General features: G+C 41.8%; 1 long non-coding RNA gene across 1 annotated transcript; it reads left to right on the top strand.

Annotated features, from left to right (window-relative positions):
* Positions 1–425: 425 nt before the first annotated feature.
* Positions 426–22,025, top strand: LOC145535251 (uncharacterized). Its single transcript, XR_014075339.1, has 20 exons — positions 426–512; positions 2,258–2,356; positions 2,777–2,828; positions 3,724–3,767; positions 9,496–9,561; positions 10,432–10,485; positions 10,695–10,831; positions 11,320–11,389; positions 11,500–11,646; positions 12,468–12,533; positions 12,637–12,696; positions 12,919–13,112; positions 13,431–13,641; positions 13,822–14,271; positions 14,409–14,531; positions 16,829–16,945; positions 17,045–19,916; positions 20,372–20,481; positions 21,621–21,696; positions 21,860–22,025. It is a non-coding gene; the product is annotated as an uncharacterized LOC145535251 (long non-coding RNA).
* Positions 22,026–23,091: the final 1,066 nt, after the last annotated feature.

Genomic DNA, 23,091 nt, shown 5'->3' with positions numbered 1-23,091 from the left:
GACAAGGAGGCCTGGCGTGCTGCGGTTCATGGGGTCACAAATAGTCAGACACGACTGAGCAACTGAACTGAACTGAGCTGAGTCAAGAACTTATGGTAAACCTAGAGTGAATATGGGACTATGAACATAGTATAGGGGAAGCAAACAAATTTTCCCTCTACCATTTTACATTCTTGGCTGAAACCTGTGATAAAAGGCAGATAAACAGGAGGAAAAGAAATGATTTTTTTTTGTATGCATATAATAGAGCAGGGCAAGCATAACCCTTAGCCGGCAGCCATTGCTGTGGATCATTACCCTGTTACTAGGCAACGGGTCCTGCTCAGCCATTGGTTGGCACTGCAGTGGGTCCCGCCCACTGACAACTGTCATTGAGCGACCGTTAGTGGTTCTGCTCACTAATTGGTCAATGCCTAGTTTGCCCTGTCCATAAGGAACCAACGATTAAGAAACGGCATTTAGTGGAGGGATTCAGACAACTGTAGAGTGGTGGTCCTGAGGCGGAGCCTGAGGTAAGAGGTGGATCCTGACTTTCTCCCCGAGGCCCTCCAGCCACCTGGGCCAATAGGTGAGCTGGGGGCCCAGAGAACAGACTGGGGCTGTGTCCTGCCGGGCTCCAGAGCCCTCACCAAAGCCACCCACTAGCCTCGACCCAAGCCTTTGAGGCAGCGATGAACATATTCCCAATCCTGGTCTCTGCAACCTAATAGCTGTGGCAGTCTGCCTGAGTTGTAGTCTGTGGGACATGGTTTCCCTCTCACATGCCCCAGTTTGGGTGGCCTGAGAAGCCTGAGGGCCTCTTGGGTCCTGAGCACCTGGCTTCCTCAGCCATGACAGCGGGGCAGGGTCTGGGGACCTGGCCTTGAGGGAGCTGCCAACTGAGATCTGCCTCCTCTTAGCCAGGACCTGGACCTCAGTGGGTGAAAGTTACCCCTTGGGACGTTGCTCTTTCTTATCAGTACAGAGAATAAACATTTGTTTGGTAGAGATTTACAGGAACATTGTTATCTGACCATGACCTGACTTCAAGGACAAAGGATTTGACTGCATGAAGTTTGCAATAACTACCATGCCCCTCCCTCACCTTTCCTATAAAAGGGCTTTGCTGAAAGCTTTCAGTACCTTTGGGATTCTTAGGGCATGATCCCCCCGTCTCCTTGCATGGCCCTGTAATAAACCTATCTCTGTTCCAAACTCCAATGTTTTAGTATTGTTTGGCCTCACTGTGCGTTGGCCACACAAACTTGCGTTTTTTTGATAACATGCACATATGTATGTATTGGAGCCCCACAAAGATATGAGACACAAAAAGGCAGCCAAGCAATTGAGACTTATATACCATCCTGAGCTAAGGGAAGAGACAGGGGTCTGGGGCTTCCAAAGGGAGGAAGACAATTTATAGGAAGGTGAGAAGAGGAAACAAATGGTTAAAGAAGTTTGCCTTGCTAGGCAGATAAATCTTTCAGGTGAAAAGGTGTGGGTTTTAACCAAGTGGACTTCAAAGTATTTTGTAACTGTCCAGTAAGTTATCATGGCATCACTCACCACAGAACAGATCATGGGATTTTTCAGTTTCCAGTCAGTAGATGATGGTAAACTTAATAATAGGAATAAATGTGGGACTTTGCTAATACCCAAGTAAAAGATGATGTGGACTTTAAACACATTAGAAAACGTAAGGTTTTCAGATATCTAGAAAAGTAATGATGTTGTCCCCAACTCTTAACATAACCATGTTTCTGTAGGTATTCCAGTAAGAAATTAATGTCCCTAACAAAAGTAGCAAGCATCAGAATTTACTGTTTCCTAGTTCAGGGATGATTTTGTCTTAAAACTTAGTAGTGACAAAGATATTTGCAAGGATCCAAATAAGATATCTCAGAGTCCTAACTATAGTAGCGACCATGGGATTTTTGCAGGTATTCTTTGAATAGAAGATGGTGTCTGAAACTACAGTGTTGACCTTAGACTTCTCCAGGTATCCAGGTGGAGTGGGTGGTTGCCATAATGCAATGGACTGATGGAATTAGCAGGGTCCAGATGGAAGAACAGGTATTCCTAACCAGGGTTGCCACCATATGTTTTTACAGGTCCCAGTCAAGAGATGATGGTGTCTCTAACTACAGTGTTGACCTCAGAACTACAGGATCCAGGTTGAGTTCATGAGTCCCATAACGGTAGTAGTGGTCATAGGATTTTTTGAAGTCCATGTGGAAGATACATCCCTAATCACAGTTGCCACCATGTGTTTTTGCAGGCTCCAAATCAGGAGATAAAGGTGAAGATCATGGAATCCAGGCAAGTGATGATGTGGACCTTAAACACTGTATAGGCTATATGATTTTCAGAATTCTAGGTAAGCGTTGATGTTGTCCCCAACACGTATTGGTATCATATTTTTTTTGCAAATATTCAGATAAAAAGTGATACTGGGCCTACAAATACCAATAACTATGAGACCTAGTTTAACTAGTTTTCAAGTTTAGAGATAATGTGTGTTTAACCTTAGGAATGAATGAGAGATTTGCAAATATCCAGATAAGTGAGCTTAACGTTCTCCATCACAGTATTGACCATGAGATTTTTATTGGTGCAAGGTCAGGAAATGATGGTGCCTGTAACCACAGTGTTAACCTGGAAGTTCTGCTAGTGTTCAGGTAGCATGGATGGGCCCATAAAGATGGAATTGACTAAAGTTCTTTGTCAGTGTCCTAGTAGGAAAAGTTATGCTGTTAAATGTATATGTCACAATGGTTTTTTTTTTTTTTGGTTCCAGTCAGGGAAGCACAGTGACCCTAATAATGGTCGTTAAGACTTTGCTTGATCCAGTAAGTGAGTATATAAGTCTGAAAACACTATAGCCCTTCTGACCTTGAGAAATCTAGGTAAATGATGATGGTATCCCTGACATTTGTGTTACCATGTTTTGTTTTGATTTTGCAGATATTCAGGTAAGAAATGTTAGTGTTCTCATAAATACTACAAAGAATTAGCCCTAAAAAAAAAGAGAGAAAGAATTAGCCCTTACTTTTCACTAGAATTTTTGCAAGTATCTAGTCAAAAGAGAATATTGTTACTAACAAAGATGTAAACTGTGGAATATAGCAAGTATCCAAGTAGAGATGATAGATCCTACAATAAAGAAAGCCATCAGCTTTATTTATAGGCACCCAGAAGAAAAAAGATACATATGTGGGAACATTTGTGACAATATATTTGTCAAGTTTCAGTCAAAAGAGTATGATGAACTTTACCATGGCTGTTGACATAGATTTTGCCAGTGTCTAGGTAAATGATGATGTGGGTCTAAATCAGCACAGATCTTCAGATATCTAAATAAGTGACAGTAGTGTCCCTAACACTTAAAAATTTTTTTAATAGCTATTTAGGTAAGAAATGATAAGAGTCCTTACCAATTCTAGAATCCATGAGTCTTCACATTTTTATTTGAGAGAAACTTTGTTTTGCCCTCCAAGTGTCCAGAAATTGCAGATACACAGATAATTATGGTGTTCCTCTCCACAGTAGTAACCATGGGATTTTTGCAGGTATTTACTTAGGAAATGATGGTCTTACCCCAAAATGATGTTGACCTTGGAATGTTGCTAATAAACAGGTAAAGTTGATGTGACCCATAATGATAGACGTAAACAGGGTTATTTGCAGGTATCTTGGTAGAATATATTGTTTCCTTTGATGCATATTTCATAATATGTTTTTCAGGTTCCTGTCAAGATGTTGCTCATGGGGACACTGCTGTTGTCCAGGTAAGTGATGATGTGGGTCTAAACCACAGCACAGGCCATCTGACCTTCAGAAATGTAGGGAAGTGGTGATAGTGTCCCTAACATTGTCGCAGGGAGGAAGCCAATTCTGACTCCCATGTTGGAACTGTTTCTTTGACTTGCTTTTTGTTGCTTTTGTTATTATAATCATGCAGAATGGTTTGCTTCAGAGAATCCTGCCCCTCTGCCTGACTGTTAAACTAAAGTGCCTTTGTTCAGAACCGTGTCCACCTGTGGATGGCAAGAAGGAAGAAATTAATACATCCCCTGCCTGAGGCTTGCATTCTAGGATATGTTTACAAGATTAATGGCCTTTTTACTTTGCTTCCTTACCTCCCCTCATCATCTCTGATCTATAAAAGAACCTGGCATCCAGACCCCATAAAGTGGTTATTTTGACAGAGGATGAGATGGTTAGATGGCATCACCGACTCAATGGACATGAGTTTGAGCAAGCTCAGGAGTTGGTGATGGACAGGGAAGCCTGGCGTGCTACAGTCCATGGGGTCGCCAAGAGTCGGACACAAATGAGCGACTGAACTGAACCGAGCCTGCCATCTTCTCGGTCTGCCGGCTCTCCAATTAAAGTCTCTTCCTTTCCTCAACACCTCATCTCATGGATTCATTGGCTTATTGTGCAGTGAGCAGAGCGAGCTTGGACTCGATAACAATTTGATTTAGCCAGCTAGAAGCCTTGCTGCTCGTGGCTAGCTGGCCCTGAACAGGGAATACTGGGGCAAGATCCTAGCAGCTGCTGGGACCATTTGTTGTCCTGAGGTTCTTTCCTTCAAGATTGCCTGAAGTGGCACCAACTGCCCCTAGCGCTTGGCAGTTGAGACAAGGAACTGACAAACTTCTGGAGTCGACAGACTGAATTTCATTTGTAGGGTAAATCTACCCAGTTTGATAGCTGGTTCAGCCAGTTCGCTTGTTTTGTGTGTCCTTTTGTGTTAAGAACCGACAGGCTCAATTTTGAAGGGTAAGTCGCTTCGGTGTGCACACCAGAAACATTTTTTCCCCTCAATCTGGGCTTTTGCTTTACAGGATTAGCCAACTTGATTTGGTACCCATTTGCAGAGGGGAGGTGTTGTTGGACTCTACCCTGAATTGGTTCATTGGGAACTAGTCCTCATGGGGCAAGCCCACCCTAGTTAAAATTAGCTCATTTGTAGGGTAAATTTACCTCATTTGGGAACTGGTCCAGTTGGAACCGGTTCATTTGGAAGCTAGTTCTTACGGGGGTGGGTAGCCTAGTTGGTATTAGTTCATTTGTTTTATAGAGTAAATTTATTTACCCTATCTGGAAATCGGTTTGTCTGGATACATCGATGCTGGAATCTGTGCCTTTTTTGTTGGAATTTGTCTGTCTGTGTGTTTGGTGCTATACAGCTTATAAAAGTGGGAAATATTTCATCTATCCTGAAGGAAAGATCTTTCGGGTGCACATTAGACCTGTTAAGATCAGAAGAACAATCGTCCCTGAAATGGCTCACAACTAAACGATCAGGCAGTTACAAAGCGCTGATAATAAACATGCCCAGGGGACTCCCTTGGACTTGAGGCATCCAATTCTAATTTCCCCTACTGGAGCCCCAGGTAATTTTGGCAGTGGGGAACAAGTTGACTATTTCTCTAATAGATACTACTCTCCTTTTAAATTAAATGCTTAAATAACCTTTTCCCAGAACAGCTTGATATCAGGGTCCCACAGTGGCCTTTTTTGACCTTGTACAATCTGGGGAGCTCCGGCTCCCATCTTGGGTGCTATGGCTCCAATTTGGAGTGTTTTCCCTATGAAGGGAAGCTCTGTTTATAATGCACTTTGGAGAAAGGTTGCTGGTCTAATGGGACTGGGAAGTCATGTTAATGTGACTTTCTGGATGGTTAGGTTTCGGTTTATTCTGGCTACTTTGGTGATGTGCAGACATCTGGAACTGCTTCCTCTATGGCTTCCTCTACCGTTTTCTCCTCTTTTCTTTCTCCTCACACCCTCTGCGAACAGGCCAGTAGCTGTTGAAGCAACTGAATAACTCTGGCCGGGATTACCCTCTGGCGTGTTCCAAAGGCCCCACTGCTCACTGGGCCCCAGTAGCTGCTGCCAAATGGGTGAGGGTCTCTCCTTTTGACTCCTTTCTGAGGACCAGCCCAGTGGATCACAGGGTGGATTTCTCAGTCTTCCCTATCTTTCCTGTTACATTTGCCTCTTTCTTGTGGGAGCCTGGGTGTTGCTCCTGGGCCTTCCAGAGAGGCCTTCTCTCTTCTTCTCTTCCAGAGAGGAGGAAAGGTGAAGCTTTCCAACGCAGATGGATAAATGTGTCAGTCCCTGTTGGGGAGGCCACCCAATTCTTTTGGAAAAGGAGGGAAAAACAAAACTGTCCTTGGTTTACAAATGTAGTCTTTATAGGACCAGAAGGGTGGTTCCAAAAATCTTTTCACCCCCAAAACCTTCCCTGTTCATCTTGTGAAGCTCCTAAATACTAAACATGGGGAAACAAAATTATCCTAGGAAAAACTTGCCTGTATCTTTGAGACGCAAATATCCTCTCTGGTCTTCCTTGGAAACTTATGTCTGTCTTTTTGAGGTGCAAATTTTAAAGAGGGTAAAGTAATTTAGAAATTGACTTGTCCAAGGTAATTAGAAATTGCTTTTTCTGCAAATATAATATTTAACCATCTAGCCAAGTAAGCTTGACTTGTTTTATCTGTGAAAACCCCAATTTTAATCTAGCCTCTTTTGTAAACAGATGGGTTTTACTTTGCTGTACCTGACTCAGAACTGAAATCTTGAAGAACTGAGGCTTCACTATTTGTGTATTATGTAGATATATATTGTCAACTAAAAAAAGATGTACAACTTGAGAGTTGTGAGTTAAGTTTTATTTGGGGGCAAAATGAGGGCTGCAGCCTGGAAGGCAACATCTCAGAAAACTGCTCCAAACAACCCAGAAACTGCTCCAAAGCAGCAGTGGGGGAAGGTCAATATATAAGGCTTTGGTGAAGGGGGAGTTCAATACCATTAAGCACTCATTTTACAAAAGATGTTTTGTTAGTCGTGAGGATCTGATGTCACCATGAAGGAATTTAGTGCTTCCCTAGATATGAGGAGATGCAAGGATTGAGATCATAAAATCTGTTCCTAAAAACATCCAACTATCTTAAGACCTGTCCCACCAGGTTCCCTGGAGCACAGAGTGCCTCACTCCACCCTGAACTCCCTCAGGGGTTGTTGAAGGTCAATAGCTATAACAGCACAGAGTTCAGTCTCTATAGAGGCAGATGGGAAATGCCTTTGTTGTTCAGTCATTGGCATCGCTCTTAGTCAGTGCCAATTTGTAGTTGACATGGCCACCTTGTGGTCATTAATCCGGCCACACTTTGGGGGGCATTTCATGACCGTTTTGTCTTGCGTTGCTCGGAAGGCTCTTTCCCAGTTCTGAAGGTTTTGCTGATAGGCCACTCAATGTGACTAGGTCTTAATAGTCAAAGATCTCTGGACACCTGTCTTCTAGTTATGGTCCAGGAAAGTATTCCCTTTCACTGCATCTTCCCATATCTAAAGTTACACTATTACAATCATTGATCACATATCAAGCTATACATTTGATCAACTGCTTCAAGTCTAGTCATCATTATTTTCACTGGAGGCTCAGTCATACACTTGGTAATACAAGAAACAATAATCTTGTGAAACAGACAAAATACAAATAGTATAGTTAATAACATTAGTGAAATTAAAAGTAGATATTTTAGTAATGAGCCTCCCATGCCAAACCAGTAAAAGATCATCATGACTAGGGAATGGATCACTTAAAGCAGAAATCTGATTTTTCATATGGCTCATAAAATGTGTTACATTAAAGGATTTATCAGATATGAAAACATAGCATTCAGTTTGAATTATAGCACAGATATCTCCCTGAGACGCTATAAGGTGTCAAGGGGCTTGCAGTTGTGCAGCACTGCCTTTCTCATCATAGAGATCAGAATTCAATAGGCTAATAGCCCAATTACTATCATTTAAAGTTTATGAAAGTTGTTAAGGCTTCAATATGGCCAATTACATCCTCCAATCCCATTGAAGGCACAAAAAAAATAGCTGCTAAGTGGTCATACCAATAGAATACAGATCTTTTGACCTATTGGGATCATACCAATGGTAGATTGGTTGGGGTTACCTCTAATTTGTTAACATGTATGGCCTTAAATTCATGGGAATCCCAGGCTATACCTTTGTATCCAACCTTATAGATGTCAAGGCCATAAATTAGTGTCACAGATCCACTGAGTTCCATACCAATCACTCTCTCTAAGGGTAATAATAGGCATAGTTCATAAAGCACCTAGCCTTGTCTCATAATATTACCAGGTTGATCATTTTTAGTATGATATAATTGTTCCCAACATAGAGCTTTTAAACTTAAATGACCATAGCCTGGTGTTAACCATATAGATCCATCCCATAGTTGTGGGAGTTTTCCTTTTAATAGATGAGAAGTTGATATTTTGACTGAGACTTAGCTCATCACTCTGATTTTGAATGATCCTAAGAGAAATTTGAGTTTGAATGACCCTAAGAGAAAACTTAAATCTATGGCCAACATCGGAGCAGGTATTATTAACTGGCCAGGTGAGAGGATCCCATTTAGTAATATCATGAATAGACAGAACACAACTGAACTCTCATCTAAAATAAATTTCCTAGAGGATATCCAATCAGAGTCCTGGAGGACAGAAATCCACCCAGATAACCAGACACAGGTAATTGGCCACAACCCAAAAATTGGATTGAGTTTTAAACTAGCACAGAATCATGTCCATGATAGAAAACATTTGATTGATAGGCACAGGTCCAAGGATTCAAGAAAACATTATAATCATACGAATCAGATCAGCATCTTGGGCAAGCTCTCTATGTCTGACGTAGGGTAGTGCAGTTTCCTCTGTTTGAGCATCATTTAAAGGTGAGTTTGAGGACAACAGGCCTCTCTATACACCAGTCAAGTGTAGGGGCCTTTAGAAGTGGGAGTTAATCCAAGCGTCAATTTCCCTTCAATTTCACTGTGCAGTTGAGAGTCAGTTAAGAGTATCTGACTTTTTGCATGCAGGTATTCAGATAAGAAATGACAGAGTTTTACCAAACCTCAGAAACAATGTCACAATATCACTATATCACAATATAGACCAAGGTCTTCAGACTTCTTGGTAAGTGAGGATGATGTATAATACCACAAGCACAGTCTTCCCATATGTTTTCCTACACAGAATCCTGATACACTGTTTGCTAGTAAAGGTAGGACATGTCACAGTAATTTATTAGACATTCACATTTTCACATAAGTATGTAATTAATGGGATTATGAAGACTATATAATTTAAAATCTAACAAATTGTATTAACTATATTTTGGGCTTGAATATAGTCAAAGTATCAACCTATCCCTAGAAACACTAGTAAGAATAACGCACTCTACTCTCGTTCTGATATACTGTTTTACACACTCCTGCTGACAACAGGATATCCAGGTAATTTATCTTGTTCATGACCACAAATATGATGGTGAAATTTTGAGATATCTCTTCAAGGTAATGGAGTATCACTTACTAGGGTTTAATGGTGCAGTTTTGCAAGCATCAAGACAGTAAAGAAACTGTTGGGGTGCAGGTATGTGGATGATGTGTACTGAATACGTATGGCCTGATATGTTTTTCAGATTAATATCAAGCTCTCTAGGTGAACATGTCGAAAGTGGTTCCCATGTGACCTGGCTGGTATCCAGGTAAGCAGTGGTTAGGGCCTCACCCACGGTACAGGTCCCCGGGCCTTCATCAATCTAGGTAAGTTAGGATGGGTTCTCACATTCATGTTGCCAAGACTTTTTTCATGCAGGTGCTCAGGTAAGAAATGATAGGATTTTGCTAAATCCTCCAACACATGGTTTTCACTCTTTACCTTAGAAAAAGCTGACACAGATGTAAAGAACAGACTTTTGGACTCTCTGGGAAAAGGCGAGGGTGGGATGATTTGACAGAATAGCATTGAAACATGTATATTATCATATGTGAAACAGATCGCCTGTCCAGATTCGATGCATGAGGCAGGGTGCTCAGGGCTGGTGCACTGGGATGACCCTGAGGGATGGGATGGGGAGGGAGGGGGGACGGGGGTTCAGGATGGGGAACACATGTACACCCATGGCTGATTCATGTCAATGTATGGAAAAACCACTACAATATTGTAAAGTAATTAGCCTCCAATTAAAATTAATTAAAAAAAAAAAGCTTCTGTCTGACCCTGTGAGAGTTGAGGGATTTTACACATATCTAGGTACTGATCATCCCCGAACCCAGTAGTACTCATACATTTTTCCCAGGTGTCTAGTAAAGTCCGGGTGATTTTATCTGACGTCAGTATGGATCTCTGATTCCTGACAACATACAGGTAGAGTTGTAGCGTTCCATACTGATGAAGAGACCAGGTGAGAAGGTATCTCTTAGTAGGGTTGAGTCCTGGACTTGGGCAAGCATCCAGATAGTGGTTAGGATTCTCCAAATGGTACAATTGACCAAGGGAATCTGCAGGTGTCCATACCTAGAATAATCTGGCTATGACAACAAGTTATCTCAATGTGTTTTCAATGCCATGTCAGGACAGGATGCTGAGGTCTGCGTGATGGTTCTCCTGGGACACTGTTGGTGCTTAGGTAAGTGAGGATGTGGGCCTGAGGCACAACAGAGACCATCTGTTCTCCGTGTCAGGCCCCAGGGGATAATGGCATTCCTAATGCTTCCTGTTACAGCCTGATATGGTTTCAGATATTCAGGGAAGAAATGCTAAGAGTCCTTACTAATTGTATTAACCGTAAGTTTACCCTGGTTCCAGTTTAGTGAAACCAGCTGTTTCATCCTATAGGTAATGAGGACTCTGTCCAGGTAGTTGTCCTGAAGTCTCTGCCATGTAGTAACTCTAGCATTTTTGCACATATCCAGAGAAGTACAACTGGTCTCTCCTGACCACAGTGGTGACCATGAATGGCTGCAAAGATGCAGGTAGAGTGGCTGTGATGTGTAATAAAGGAGGTGAAAAAGGTCAGGGGCAGGCGTCCTAGTAGAACAAGATTCATGCTAAACATGTCAGTTGCCTGTGTTTCTTCAGGATCCTGATAGGAGAATGGGGTGAGCCGATTCACCCAGAAGAGACTGCTTAACCAGGTAAGTGTTAAAGTGGATCTCACCAGACTGCAGACCCTCTGAACTTTCCTATCGAGATAAATAAGGATGCTGTCCCTACAATCTCTGATTATGTCTTCTTTTTCTTTCTTTTTTTTTTTCTGCAGGCCTCACGTTCCCATCCTTGTTCTCCCAGTATGAGTTCACACGATATGAACTGATGAGAGATGTTTTGATCATGAGATATCTCTCTACATCACGATTCCAGTGTTTTGTGTTGACTTTGTTTCTGGCATGTCGTCAATGAGGAATTTCACGTTTCCCTAATGATACCAGTAGAAATGACATTTTGCTTTGTTCCTCTTTAGTGTTCAGTATGTATTCAACATAGCAGTGAAGGAAGGAAAGATTTGCAGGTGGAACCTGGTTGGTGTCCAGGTAAGGGACGCAGTGGGCCTAAGCCCCAGCGCAGGCCATCTGATGTCCAGATGTCTGTGTAGGTTATGGTGTGTCTTAACCCTTCTCATTACCCTGACTTTTTCTTTTAGGGATCAGGGTAAGAAAGAAGAATATCTTTGAAAGTGAAAGTGAAAGTGACTCAGTCATGTCCGACTCTTTGTGACCCCACGGATGATCCAGTCCATGGAATTCTCCAGGCCAGGATACTGGAGTGGGGAGCCTTTTCCTTCTCCAAGGTATCTTCTCAAGCCAGGGATTGAACCCAGGGCTCGCATATTGCAGGCAGATTCTTTACCAGCTGAGCCACAAGGGAAGCCCAGGAATACTAGTGTAGGTAGCCTGTCCCTTCTCCAAGGTATCTTCCCCACCCAGGAATCGACCCAGGGTCTCCTGCATTGCAGGTGGATTCTTTACCAACTGAGCTATCAGGGAAGCCCAAGCGTGTCTTTCGTAATATTAAAATGCAACACTTTGCCCTGTTTTCTCTTTTGGAAGAAGTTGGATACTCTTAAGCATTGAACGTTTGCACACACGCAGATATTGATCATGGTTTTGTCATCACGGTGCTGCCCATAGGCTTTGAATAGGTGTCCAGTGAGCCAACTATGGCTTTCCAACCTGGGCCATGACCTTGGAAAATCTCCAGGTAGAGTGGATGTGTCCCCTAATGATGACATGACCCAAGTGTCCTGGTTGAAAATGTACATCAGGTTTTTCCAGCTTCCCATCTAGACATCACTCTGAACCCCCCGCCTTGATAGTAACGGGCAGACTCTGTTGGGGTGCAGGTACGTGGATGATGTGGGCTAACCCTAAGCACGGGTCCCCTGAACTGTACATGCATAGCTGAGCAAACATTGTGACCCTCCCACTGTGACCATGACTTCTTTGCTGGTCCTCAGGTAACAAGGGATACTTTACTCATTCTTAAAACCTTTAGGCCTCCATTTTCCTTTCTTAGAGAAAAATGTTTAACTCTGAGAGTTGTGAGGGATGACATAGGTCAGGTATTTCTTACGATATGCCAAGCACTGTAGTGACCATGGACATTCTGCAGGTACCCTGTAAAGAAGTGTAATTAACCTGACAGGGGTCTGGACCTCGAAGTCCTACAAGCAGTGAGGTAATGTTGATTTCCTAAGGACGGAAATGACCAGGGTGGTTTTCAGGTGTCCTGGTCATGCAAATCATGACCCTTTACACAGATCTCTTCATGTGTTTTGCAGGCTCCTTTCAAGAGAGGAACCTTCCAATGGTCGTTCTCTGGGGACCTTGCTGGTGTCCAGGTCAGTCATGATGTGGGCCTTTAGCTGCCTGCAAACAAACTGATCTTCAGCAATGTAGGCAAGTGTGGATGGCATTCCTACCTATTTGATTTTAGGTGTTTTATTTTTGGGGGGAGCAGGTTTTCAGTCAAGACGTGACATTGTCCACCACCAATGCTAAGTACGTTTTCCCCGCTCCTTTTTTTTTTTCCCCTTAGAATTTCACTATAAATTGTGTTTCAGCTTAGGAGTGACAGAGGGTAATGCACGTCCAGGCAATTGATTCTGCTGTTGAAATACTCACCAGGAGATTTCTCCCGGTATGCCTCCAAGAGATGACTCTGTGCCTAACAATGGTGTTGACCTTCAATTCGTCCAAGTCCAGGTCGTGTTTCTGCTTGCCCTCTTGATGGAAGTGACCGATGTTATTGGCAAGGGTAAGCTTATTTCACAGGTAAGCTACTGTGTCCTTTAAGACACAGTGGAATGCATTTCTCAAGGTTCTAGCCATCATGTCATCACAATGAACCAAATGATAGCTGTCCTCGGGACCTTGCTAGCAACCAGGAGTGGGATAAAGTGGGTCCTTGCCCAGCCATATCATTCCATTTTCTGATGTCTAGGTGAATGGGGATGATGTCTTTCCACCCAGCGTGTGAACATTCTTTGTTACAGGTTTCCCATTCAGTTCTTTGCATAGTGTAGCGGCGTGAGATTATATGACATGAATTCATTAGGGACTTTCTTATTTTCAGATTGATAGGAAATTCATGATCTTTCGAAGACTCTTAAATGGACCTTGATTTGGCATGGAGCATTTCAGAAATTCATTGGTCCCTCACAGTGTTCATCAACATGAGAAACTGACTATGAATATATTCTTGTTCAGAGATGCTTCTTTTTCCCCACTCTTGTGATGGTATGGATGCAACTCATTGGATTTCCCATACCTGTGACATTGACCAGGTGAGTTTTGCAGGTAAACACTCAAAAGAGGAAGGTTCTCTGACTAGGCCTTGACCTCACATTCCTGCAGTTACCCAGGTAAGGTTGATGCATCCATCATTGATGTACTTCATCAAGTTAGCAGTCGCACAGGTTGACCGTGATGCGTACTGAGCGCGTTTTTCCCAGTGCGTTTTTCAGATTCACGTCAAGCACTCTAGATGAACTTGTCGAAGGTGGTTCACAGATGACCTGGCTGGTATCCAGGTAAGCGGTGGTTGTGGCCTCACCCACAGCACTGGTCCTCAGGCCTTCATCAATCTAGGTAAGTTAGGATGGGTTGTCACACTGATGTTGCCAAGACTTTTTTCATGCAGGCACTCAGGTAAGAAATGACAGGGATTTACCAAATCCTCCAACACATGCTTTCCACTCTTTATCTTAGAAAAAGCTTCTGTCTCATCCTGTGAGAGCTGAGGGGTTACACCTCCCTAGGTACTGATCATGGTGTTCCCGACCCCAGGAGTACCCATACGTTTTTCCCAGGTGTCCAGTGAAGTCCTGGTGATTTTATCTGACGTCAGTATGGATCCCTTATTCCTGACAAGATGCAGGTTGAGTTGGTGTGTTCCATACTGATGAAGAGGCCAGGTGAGACAGTGTCTCTTTGTTAAATTGAGTCCTGGACTTGTGCAAGCATCAAATGGTAAAACTGACCAAGGGAATATTCAGGTGTCCACACCTAGAATATTATGTTTATTGCATTCATTCTCTTAATGTGTTTTCAGGTTCATGTCATGTCCTGATGGCGAGCTTTCATTAGTAATTTGCTTGGGATATTGCTCGTGTCTACCTAAATTGGGATGTTTGCCTTTTCCTCATCACAGACCATCTCTTCTCCATGCATGTTGGTAAGTGATGACAGTATTCTGAACAGTTCTTTTTAGCATGATTTTTGTTTTAGATCTTCAGGTGAGAAATTCTAAGTTTTCCTATTAATTCTGTTACTTATGAGTTTACATTTTTTATGTTTTAGGTATAACTAATATTTAACCCTTCAAGTGTTGTGTGATCATATCTTTTAATTTTCATGTAATGCCCACTGGAGTACTAACCATATGATTTTTCACATATCCAGTTAAGAAGTCAACGTTTCTCCCAAGAATGATATTGACTTGAATTAATTCAAATACCTTTACGGGTTGTTATTTCCACTGTCCGGGTGGAAGACAATTTTTGGTGTAGGTGTCCTGATGGAATCGATTGTATCTTTAAATACATTTGTTAGACGTATTTTGTCATGTTCCTGTGAAGAGAACAGTGTGAACCTAGCAATGGTTGCTAATGGAACCTTGTTCTCAGCCATTTAAGTGATAAAGTGGGCCCTACCACAACGAGACCATCTGAACTTCAATATGAAGATAAGTGAGGTTGGTGTCCCAGACACTTGTGTTACCATGTGCGTTTTTAGGTATCCTCATGAGACCTTTACTCATATACAGGTATGATATTATATGACATTACCCTATTAAAGACAGTTTCCTTTTCAGATATCTCTGTAATCTCTGTATCTTATATTTACCTTGTTTTTAGCGTGTGTGTAGTTAAATCTATTTGACCCTATATAGATTATTACCAATGAGATGTTTTTTCTATTCCTGCTTAGAGATAATATATACTTAATACTTGTACTGATTAACAGATATGCAGCGATGCAGATATTCTGTCACATTGCCATCATCATATTACTGACCATGGAAATTTTTCCAGGTGTCCCTTCAAGTGAAAATGGTGTCTCTTCCTAGGAATTGACCTTCAACTTCTGCAACTAGCCCTATAGTGTCAATGGGTACCAAAATGATCAAGTGACCAAGGAAATTTACATCTTTAGAGGTCGAATGATTTATATTCTGCAAACTTTCCCAGGTGGCGCAGTGGTAAATAATCCATCTGCCAATGCAGGAGATTCAGGAGACTTGAATTTGATCCCTGGGTCAGGAAAATCCCTGTAGTAGGAAATGGCAACCCATTCCAGTAATACTTGCCTGGAAAATTCCATGGACACAGGAACCTTGCAGGCAGGCTATGGTCCATGTGGTCACAAAAGAGTCAGACACAATTGAGCAACCAAGTGCGCACACATGCACAAACATTGTCCACAATGTGTTTCTCAGATTCATGTGAAGACATCATGGTGAGCCTGTTAATGGTAGTCATTGGGGATCATTGCTGGTATGGAGGTTAAGTACAGACGTGGGCCTATACCATAGCAAATCCCATCTGACCTTCATATACCCAGTTAAGTGATGATGTGTCCTCATACTTCCTGTTACTCTGATTTTTTAAAATATTGAGTTAGGAAGTGATAGTCTTTACCACTTCTAGATATCCTGAGTTTTCACTTGTTATATTTCTGGAAATGTTCATTTTTACCTCTGTGAATGCTGAGGTTTTATGTGAGTACAGGTAGTTATCATGGTGTTCCCCATCTCAGTACCAGTCATAGGATTTTTACAGGTCTCCAGTCAAAGAGGGATATTTTATCTTATACCGGTGTTCACCTTGGCTTGCTACAAGTATCCAGGCAGGTTGATGTGTCTCCTAATGATGAAGTGACCAAAATTATTTGCAACTGTCATGGTAGAAAAAGTTATGTCCTTTCACAAACATTTCATATTATCTTCTAGGTTCATGTCAAGAGACCATGGTTAAACTAACAGTGCTAATTAGTGGTGACCATGGCTTGTTTGCAGGTAAGTCAGGATGTAGACCTAAACCACAGCACAGGTCATTTGATCTTCATGAAACTGGGCAAGTTCTGATAGTTTCTCTGACAGTTGATGTTACCATTTTTTCTTTACAGGTATTCAGGTGATAGTAGTAGTGCTCAGACACTCAGTTGTGTCTGACCCTTTGCGACCCCACGGACTATAGCCCTCCAGGCTCCTCTGTCCGTGGGATTCTCCCAGCAATAATACTGGAGTGGGTTGCCATTTCCTCCTCCAGGGTTCAAACCTGCATCTCTTAGGTCTTCTGCATTGGCAGGAAGATTCTCTACCACTGTGCCACCTGGAAAGCCCTAGGTATTCAGGTATTCAGGTAGAAAAGGACTGTTCTTATCAATTCTAGAAACCATGAGTTTTCCATTCTTATATTTTAGAGAGAATTTTGGTTGACACTGTGAGTGAGGTGTGTTTGTCATTTTCAGATGATTCTCATGATGCTCTTAACCATGATAGTAACCATGAAATACTGCAGGTGTCCCAGAATGAAATGTTGTCATATCTGCGAATGCCGACAACCTTTCTATACTGCAGGTATTCAGGTAGAGTTGATATTCTCAAAATGAAGGAAATGTCTGAGTTCATTTGAAGGTGTCCTGCTACAAGTGCTGTCCTTTTGAACTGTAGAATGTGTTTTTCAGATTCCCGTCAGGAGATCGAGATGAACTTGCTGCTGCTGCTGCTGCTAAGTCGCTTCAGTCGTGTCCGACTCTGTGCGACCCCATAGACAGCAGCCCACCAGGCTCTGCCGTCCCTGGGATTCTCCAGGCAAGAATACTGGAGTGGGTTGCCATTTCCTTCTCCAGTGCATGAAAGTGAAAAGTGAAAGTGAAGTTGCTCAGTCGTGTCCGACTCTCAGCGACCCCATGGACTGTAGCCTACCAGGCTCCTCTATCCATGGGATTTTCCAGGCAAGAGTACTGGAGTGGGGTGCCATTGCCTTCTCCACGAGATGAACTTAATGGCTGTTAAAGGGGTCCTTTCTGATGTCCAGGTAAGTGACAATGTGCACCTTCCCCATAGCACAGCATCCTGCATTCACATCTCTAGGTAAGTGGTATTGATTGGCTTAACTTGTACCATGTGTTTAATTTCAGGTCTTCAGGTAAGAAATGATAGTGTTTTTATTAATCTTAACAATTATGATTGTCTACTGTTTTATATTTTTGAGAGTTTATTTTTAACCCTGTGAGTGATGAGCAATTCCTGGGTGTGCAGGAAGTAATGACTAAGTGTGTGGCACAATTGTGAACATGGCGTTTCTGCAGGGGAGCAGGGAAGAGAGGATGGTATTTATAACAATTCTAACAATAGCATAGACCTTGGAGAACTGCATGCCCCCAGGGAGAGCGGAGGATGGGTTCTTTGGTGAAGGCAGTGTATGAGGTTATCTGCAGTGTCCAGACAATTAATCATGTCCGTAGACACATTTGTCACAATATTTTTTCCCAGGTTCCTGTCTAGAGATCATGGTGCACTTCTTCATGACCATGAAAAGAACATGGCTTTTATCCAAATGAGTGACACTGTGGGCCTTTTGCAGAAGCCAGGCCATCTAGTCTTCAGATATCTGACTACATGGATGTGATTTCCCTAACAGAGTGTTACCCTGTTGCTTTGCAAGTGATCCATTAAGTCCTTTCCTAATGTGCATGTATGAGGTTATATGACTTTCCCTCATTACAGAGCTTCTTATTTTCATATGTGTGAATGATGATGCTTTCAAGTCTCTGTGTTAAGTATGGCTTTGGCATGTTTGCCATTCAGAATTTAAATTGACCCCAACAATACCAATAAGTTGGATATTTGACTGTGTTCTTATTCACAGGTTATGTGTTTTATGTACTCATAGTGATAGATGGATCAGTGGATGATTTGGCATATTGTCCATCAGTGGTTATCGTTCACTTTGAGGTTTTTCCAGGCATCCCTGCAAGAGAGGAAAGAATCTCTTTTTATTAATCTCAGATTTCCATAGTTATCCATGGAACAGCAATGTGTCTTGAAATGGTAGAATTGAACAAGGAATTTTCAGGTGGCGCAGTGGAGTAAGATGCATACCAAACACATTTTACACAATTGTTTTCAGCTTCCTGTGAAAGCATCACAGTGAACTTATTCACAGTAGTTACCAAGGCACATTGCAGATGTGGAGGTAAGTGGTGACGTGCGCCGAAGCCACAACCTAAATCATGTGATCTTCACGCATAAAAGTTACTGTTGATGGTGTCCCTAACACTTGTGCTTCCCTAATTATTTTTGCAGGTGTGCAGTTCAGGTCTTAAGTAGTACACAGGTATGAGATGATGTGATGTAAACACATCAGTGAAAATCACTCAGTCATATCTGACTCTTTGCGACCCTATGGACTATACAATCCACGAAACTCTCTAGGCCAGGATACTGGAGTGGGTAGCCGTTCCCTTCTCTAGGGGATCTTCCCAGCCCAGGGATCGAACCCAGGTCTCCCTCATTGCAGGTAGATTCTTTACCAGCAAAGCCACCAGGAAAGCCCGTTAGAGGGCTGCTTATTTTCAGGTATCTATGTAATCATCTGATATTTACCTTGTTTGACACGAGTGTAAGCTAAATTAATTTGTCCCTAGTAATACTAGCAAGTGATAGTTTTTTATTGTAATCTTGTACAGATATAATGTGTGTTTCTCACTTGAGCTGGTAGACAGATTGCAAGCATCCAGGCAGTTTGTTATATTGTTCTAATGGCTTTATTAACCACAGGATATTTGCAAGTAGCTCTTCAGGGGAGGAAGGTGTGTGTGTTACTCGGGTTTATCCTCAGAGTTCTCCAAGTATCCAAGTAATACTGATGGATCTCAAAATGATATAGGTGACAGAGCGGCTTGCGGGTACACAGGTAACATGCAGCATTATACCAAGCATGTTTTTCACAGTGTGTTTTTCAGGGCTTGCCAAGAGATCAGGCAGCGAGCCAGTCAGTGGCAGTTGATAGGGGGACACAGCTGGTGTTGAGGTAAGTGATGGCATGGCCTAAACCACATCACAGATGATCCACTCTTCCTGTATGGAGGTAAGTGATGGCAGGTGTCAAGAATGCTTGTTAGTATGACTTAGATACCGATATTCAGGTATGAAATGATAAAGTCATTACCAAATCTAGAGACTGTGAGTTTTCACTTTTTATGTTTCAGGTGAAATTTATGTTTAACATAGGGGTGCTCAAGGGTTGCAGGTATACAGGTACTTATGGTGGTTTTCCCCACCACAGTACAACCCATAGAATTTGTACAGGTGTCCAGTCAAGAAATGATAGTTTTCCAACCTTGGTGTTAACCTTGGATTCCTGCAGGTACCCAGGTAAAGTTGATGTCTCTCCTCATGAGGAAGTGACCGAAGTTATTTGCAGGTGTCCTGGTAGAAAAAAAAAGTTGCGCCCTTTAACGTATGCTTCATAATATTTCTTTCATGTTTTCTTCTAGAAATCTCAGTGAACCTAACATTGGTTGTTGATGGGGAGACATGATTGGTGTGCAGGTAAGTGATGGCATGGGCCTAAATCACTGCATAGGCCTTCCGGTCTCCAGGTAGCTAGGTAGGTGATGGTGGTGTTCCTCACACTTGTTACCATGATTTCCTTGCAGCCTTTCAGATAGGAAACAGTGGATCTCCTACCAGTTCTAGAAACCAGGAGTTTTCATTTATTATTTTTTTTAAATTTTGTCTTTCTCTGAGTATTGAGTAATTTCACATAACCAGAGGTAATTAGCACAATGAACCTAGCTAGCCATGATAGCAACTGTGGAAATTTTGCACATGTGCCCTTAAGATATGTCTGCTTACCTGGGAATATTCCTAACTTGGATTCCTGCCAGTATTCAATGAGAGCTGATGTTCTTATAATGATGAAAGCAGTGTCTTCAGGTGTCTTGGTAGAACAAATTGTATCCTTTTTACATGCATCCTAATGTTTGTTTCACCTTTGTGTCAAGAGATCGTGGTGAACCTGACAATGGTTGTTCTCAGAGGCATATCTGGTATCTGGTAAGTGATTACAGGCACCTCCATCACATCGGAGACCATCCAGTCTTCAAACGCTTAGGTAAGTGATATTTGTTACTGTTTTGCCATGGCATTTGAGGGCTAGGTTTTCAGCTAAGAATTGATAGTATTTCACCAGTTCTAGCAACCATGTCACCCTCCTGTTTTATATTTTTGAAAAGATTTCTATTTTACCATGTAATTGTTGAGAAACTTTTTGCTTATCACGGCTTTTTGCAGTTTTCTTGTCAAAGACAGGATTGTGTCTAACTAAGGTGTTGATCTTGGACTTTTGCAAGTTTTCAGGTAGATTTGATTGGCCACATAAATTTAATGGCATTTTCCCAAGTGTTCAGATAATACATGTATTCCTAATTCATTATTTATCATTTGTCTTTATAATACCAAATAAAGAGTATTGTATAATACCAAAAGAAGGCCTCACATCATCTCTTAATTGGACCACCAGCAAAATGCAAAATTGAATCTTATTATTAGTTGGGCCATCATCTCTTGATTGATATTTTTGTAGATGTTTACTGAAGAGGAGATATTATCTCTATTCAAAGTCTTGACCCTGCTTTTTTTTTTTTTTTTGCAAATAAAATATCCAGGTAGACTTAATGGTTCCCATTAAGTTTGTAGTGCTCATAGGATTTTCCAGCATCCAGATTGTAGAATTATCCTTAAACACTAGTGTCTCTTCAGTTGTTGCAGATTCCAATTAAGAGACTGTTGAGAAGCTCTGTACATTATTGGAGGCAGAATTTTGCTTGCCTCTAACTATAAGGTGATGATGTTCATACCAAAGTTAGAGCTCTTGAGATTGTGCAGATATCCAGACAGACACTTGTAGGGATGTGTGATATCTTACCTGGATATCTGTAAACTCCAAAGGTCATTATCTTGATTAGGAACACCATCTACTCTTGCCTGAAAATTTCAAGAAAACACATTAGTTAGAGACACCTTCATAGTGTGACAGGATATCTGAAATTTCCTTGATCACTGTGATGGTTGGTCAACACAACTTAAAGGACACTTGCAAATAAACTTGGTCACTAGGTTGGCTTAAGGACCTTGGGAGTTTACAGATATCCAGGTAAGATATGACATGTCCCTATTATCATCTTGATGCTGAGCCTTTATAAGTATTCAGGCAAGAGATGGTATTTGTCTGATTACATTTGTAACCCAAAGATTTTGCAGGTGTACAGGCAAAAAGTGACTGTGTCTGCATTTACGGTGCTGCCCTTTGAATTTTGCTTGTATCCAGGTAAGATGACCTGTCTTTACCCTGCTAGAGGCCTTGGGATATTTTACTTGTCCAGGTAAGGAGTGATGTGTTCTCAACCATGTTAGTTACCCTGATATTTTGCAGACACCCAGGTAAGAAATCACGTGTCTACAACAATATTACTTATCCTCACATTTTTTAGATATTCTGGGAAGAAATGGTGGTATTTGTAACAACATTACTGACTACAGGATTTTGCAGATACCCAGTCAAGAGATGATGGCATCTCTATCAACTCTAATGTCTGTGGAAATGAAATACATTTTTTGTGTTATCTCTATGTTTTATTAAAAGAATTGTAACTCTGATCAATCTTGGGTGTTCATTGGAAGGACTGATGTTGAAGCTGAAACTCCAATATTTTGGCCACCTCATGTGAAGAGTTGACTCATTGGAAAACACCCTAATGCTGGGTAGGATTGGAGGCAGGAGGAGAAGGGGACGACAGAGGATGAGATGGTTGGATGGCATCACTGACTCGATGGACATGGGTTTGGGTAGACTCTGGGAGTTGGTGATGGACAGGGAGGCCTGGCGTGCTGCAGTTCATGGGGTCGCAAAGAGTCAGACACGACTGAGCGACTGAACTGAACTGAACTGAATGACAAATAGTATTCACAATCACATTTTCTTATGTCCATTTCTTGATTTGTTCAATTTCTCCATAATGACATTTGTACCAACAACCTTAGGCTTACATTTATGAAAGATTTTAATATCTAGGAGCAGTCAATGCAGATATACTTCATGCAAAATGTGGATATTCCTAAAGGAAATTAGGCTCTAGATCACTTCTTAGTTAAAGGGTTAGGCAACTTCCAAGGCCTAAAACAAACAGAAGCATTTCATTGTTCACTCACATAAATAATTGGTTGCTTGAGGCTGCTTGGTTAGCAGGACTGTATATAGCACGCCAGCTACCAAACCTGTCATTATCTCAAGCATCACCTTCCCTGGCACCTGGAGTCCTATTAGGACCTTCATCATTTCTTCTATCACTCTTTGGTTCTTCTAGTCTTTTCTCTTTCCCTCAGGACTAGTTAAGACAGATGCTAATGTGTCAGTGAGGTTTTGAAAATAACACTTTTCATAGCAGTGGTTTGAGCTAATAGTGATTTTCATCTCAAATGTCTTACAAACACTAATTAAGCTTCTAGCTCCCTAATAGTCTTAGGCCAGTCTGGAGTGAGTTCCCACTTTCCCCTCAAGCTACTGAAAGTCCTCTAGGAAAAAGAAGGCCAGGGGGCTAGAGCCTGACAGCCTTTTTCTTGAAAGAGGGTTAAATAAACTTTTAGAACTTTTGTGATGCTTAGAGAGTGAAGTCTTGGGGTGCTTTATCAAATGAAACCCCTTGGAATGTTTTATTAAATGAAA

Source organism: Giraffa tippelskirchi, chromosome X (assembly GCF_054371585.1).
Source record: "Giraffa tippelskirchi isolate mGirTip1 chromosome X, T2T-mGirTip1v1.2.pri, whole genome shotgun sequence".
NCBI lineage: Eukaryota > Metazoa > Chordata > Mammalia > Artiodactyla > Giraffidae > Giraffa > Giraffa tippelskirchi.
The sequence above is the reverse complement of the archived record's forward strand: the minus strand, read 5'-3'. Positions and strand labels throughout refer to the sequence as shown.